The sequence below is a fragment of the Ptychodera flava genome, unplaced genomic scaffold (assembly GCF_041260155.1).
Source record: "Ptychodera flava strain L36383 unplaced genomic scaffold, AS_Pfla_20210202 Scaffold_92__1_contigs__length_404208_pilon, whole genome shotgun sequence".
Lineage (NCBI taxonomy): Eukaryota > Metazoa > Hemichordata > Enteropneusta > Ptychoderidae > Ptychodera > Ptychodera flava.
In genome coordinates, this window is record NW_027248414.1 from 29,970 (window position 1) to 34,249 (window position 4,280).

At 37.5% G+C, this 4,280-nt stretch overlaps 1 long non-coding RNA gene across 1 annotated transcript; it reads right to left on the minus strand.

The window, feature by feature from the left end:
* Nucleotides 1-276: 276 nt before the first annotated feature.
* LOC139129107 (uncharacterized) lies at nucleotides 277-2,401 on the minus strand. Its single transcript, XR_011551513.1, has 2 exons — nucleotides 1,938-2,401; nucleotides 277-470 (listed from the first exon to the last, which is right to left on the minus strand). It is a non-coding gene; the product is annotated as an uncharacterized lncRNA (long non-coding RNA).
* Between the last annotated feature and the right edge of the window lie 1,879 nt (nucleotides 2,402-4,280).

Here is a 4,280-nt window from a genome sequence, read left to right on the forward strand (position 1 = left end):
TTGTTTCAATATTCAAAGCAACTGAACCAGTATTTTGTCAGGGGAATTTCTCGTATCTTTGACCATGACTTCAATCTTACTGTACATGTATCAAAAGATGTCAATTTGAATTTTGTCCGCTACATGTATCCATTCTAAAACCAAATTGGAGGAAGGAAAAGGAAAACTCTGTGACAATGTTCTTAAATCAACGAAGTTGAAAGCTTCAAACATTTTTGAGTATTTGTAGAATCTACCTACACTATAGTCCCTTGATTTTCTTTGACATATGATGTAGCTTTTCCATCAAGGGTTTGACTACTTACTCCTCAATATGGTCTTGAAGTCTTGGCAAGTATTCTGGGTCCCATCCGTTTTGTTTCCGTCATCAATCTCCTCTATCAACTCTACACACAATGAAGTACTGTTCATGTGCCCATGTAATTCTTCAGCCTCTATTGTGTTGTTGGTGTCCTTCTCATGGCAATGATCTGCAATCAAAGATAATAAAACACACATATTAGTTGAGCCATACAAACCAAACAGTATACAAAATATGTATTGACATATAATTGAAAGAAAAAACAAAAATATTTAAATTCACTATGTACCATGTGTATAATTACTCTCATTTTCAGTACTGTACACCAGAACATTGTCAGCTCAATTCTGGCTGTCTTCACATTTATGACCATTTCATAGATTTATATCATGACCCCTATGTATATATGACCCCTATGTGACTATAATGCTTCTATTTTTTTGTTTTTGGTGAGGGGTCCAAGGGAAAGTAGATCCAGCAGTTTAGTGAAGGTGTAATAAGTTGTTTGTCTCAAAGCAACTGACACTGGCATTTCAGTACAGTATTATAGCTGGCTGTCACATGTAGTTTTCAATTACTCTTTCATTTAAAACTCCAGAATTACCTTTGCAATTAAAATACCAGAGTATGAAAGACCTACTTATTGCAAGTGTTCAGCATCAAATGTATGTTTGACTGGTACACAACTGTACATGTACTATTTAAGTCTCTTTATATTTGTCAGATCACATTTAATTCATTTCTCTCTAATCATTTAAATATAATTAATGGAGAGCTCTTTTGTTAGTGTTAAATGAATTTACAAAACATAAAATTTGTATATTGTGAAAGATAACGTGGTACTTTTGGTGAAAATACAGGCAATTATTCAGAGTGCAATCAGTTCAACAAACTTGTGGTAGGGAACATGTAAGAGTAGTGTTAGTTATCAAATGCTTCATTGCACCATGATTGGATTTGTTTAAATGGCAAAGTTCTTGTCAGTTTTGTCAGGAAATTGCAAACTGTACACTACTTTTACATTGACAGTTTGCATCAACATGGCCTAATTAAATTTGGGGTTTAAAAGATACAAATTTTTGTGCATGTCTCTGAAAAACCACTGTAAAAATGTACTTAAAGGTTTTCCTAACACAAGGCTAGACGACCTTCAGTGCTGGCAAAATTCTGGTGCCACAATGAATGACTCTGACTCTGTGAGCTGAAAAATTTCAGTGAAATCCTAATATATTTTATATTTAAATACAAGATATTGGCAATGGGAGAAGTGGGCCTGAGAAACGCACATGCATGTACTGTAGAAGCAGAGGTGCAATGTTAAAGAAAATGTACCTTGGTAATTTGCAATACTATACCATGTATGTCTGTATAATTACACAATGGAGTATAAAAAAGACCTGAAGGGCGATGCTGAATGTAAATGTTTACAGTTGAATGTCTGTTGATCAAATGGACATGCCTAAAATTTACAAAGTGTCCCTTGGCATAATACATTTCAAAGTAACAACCCCCCCCCCTCGCCCAAGGACTCCTCCCTTGCTATTTGAAGATTGAGCTTTACTGGTCAATGTTTGTTTGATTTGAACCACGGAACTATAAAAAGGGTGTTTGGATAAAGATTACAAACTTGACATACCTTTACATAGGCATGGAAGAGTGTGTGAATGAGATACCTCCACTACACTACATTCCTGGCCGGCCGCAACAGTGAACCGAAGTTGTCAAATTCCTGAGATGAACAAGTATGTCGGTTATACATACACGCTGTTTAAAGTCACGATTCGACTGTGGTCAAAAATACATGTTGTGTAAGGTGCTTGAGTCTAAAGCCGGCTGGTTTTTCTGCAACTGCACGCCATTATCCATGACCTGGATAAGCAGGTCTGAGCGACGATCCACAGTTCACTGCATAAGCTGTCGCCTTGAAGACTGGTCGAATAAATGTTGAATTGTGCGAATCTTTGACGATGGTATGATACGCAGCATGGTCCCTCCACAAAATCGTGCACGCAGCCACTGTACATAACCAAGGTCCCTCCACAAAAACCGTGACATGACTTATGCGTTCCGCCGGTTTCTGTCTGTGTGTCGAGATTCGGTTCATATTTACCTTTTACCTTAGTGAAGGTCAAGGGTCGGGTAGTCCATTGTAAAAAGGGAAGGGCAGTAGGGAACAGATCTTGTACTGCCGTGCTTTTCTCTCTTGAGTATAATTCTATTGTATATCACTTACAATCACTACTGTGTTTTCGTCCTGTGATATACTAGTAGTTTCAGCTTTAAGATTGCAATATTCTTTCTGGCGGCATGGCACAAGGAACTGACCCCTACCTATTTTAATAGTATATACAGTTACGTCACAACACACCCAGCTTACATGCACAGCTGCACTCAATCAAGGACAAAGAAAAAGCGGCTGCGAAGATTATTTTGACCGTGAGAGTAGAAGCGAGATGTCTCAACCATGCCGAAATGCGATGTTTGACTTAGTTTGCTACCTCCATCGTTTGACTCGGGTCACCGATCGTTACTGCACCGGCACACGGCAGGTACTTTTTCCTTTCAATGGAGGTAATTCCCGGAGGTAATCCCAGCGCGTTGGACGATCTGTCTCAAATCATATGAACGTTGTACTTATCGCGGCTGATAACAGCAGCAGCTTTACAAAGGAATGCAATGCAACAATCTGCAATTGAGACGAGAAGGAATACCCGACAAGCTGTAAACAAAACATCGGATGAAACATTTGAAGGTATAGGCCTAGGTCATCTATTTTGAAGTTAACAAGGGGTCAAACATTTAAACATGAACACCTATGGTGCAAGGAGAAACTCATCATTTACACAGGGGGGGGGAGGTGCGGTTTGAGGTGTACCCATCTAAGTTGAGCTTGAAGTTTCCAAAATGTTGAGTAAAAAGGGGGTACCTTTAAGATACTTCACTAATAATATTATAAGCAACATATGCTCACTTTAGCAATTTTGCATTTTATTTTTGTGAACCAACCGTGTCAGTGACATCCAAAAACATTAAGGGACACTGTTGCATGAATATTCTAATGCCATAAAATTGTAGGTAAAATAATTTACTCCTTGTCAAGGCTTTGAACAAATTCAGATGAACACTTTGATAGTTTGTCAGGCCAATGTATGTTTATGTGCTGCATATAATTTATTCTATTTCAAACTAACAACAGCTTGGTAATTTTACTCCAGTGATATGAACAATGGTGGTTGTCATTACAATTGATATGTTACAATGCTTGTCATGAATTTAGTGGAAATTTTGACCCATTGTCATAGCAAGCATACTAAAATATTTGTAACTCCATTGGTGTTAATTGAAACACGAGACCTCAAATGGAAAATAATAAGTTAACACACTGGAAAACGTTTTTACAGGTGTACAGGGAAACAACATGGGTTTAGATGGACGTGCATTATTTATGTCTTTACATTGCAACAGGCATGAACGTGCATACATATGCACATCATAGTCCCTGTATGTATATATGTACATATATGTATATTCACATATATATGTATACCGTGCAAATGTGTTAATAGACATGTATTACAGACAGACAATGAGAAGACAATGATAGAGTGACTGTGTACAGGCATACATTGTAGCTCTGAAAAATTGTGCAAGTTTTTCTGTGCAGCACACTTGCATACATAGACATACTACATGTATATACGCGCACCTACACACATACACACACAAAGATATATATATATATATATATATATATATATATATGTGTGTGTGTGTGTGTGTGTGTGTGTGTGTGTGTGTGTGTGTGTGTGTGTGTGTGTGTAGGTGTGTGATTCTTTAAAACATCTCCTTTGGGAGGATAGCCAGTGTAAAATCTGAGGTCTTTTTCTCGGAAGAAAAAAGGCAAACAGGACAGCACATGTCAAACCAACTTTAATTAACCGAATTTAGGGAATGTGGGTTCAAGTCCTACATGGGTAAT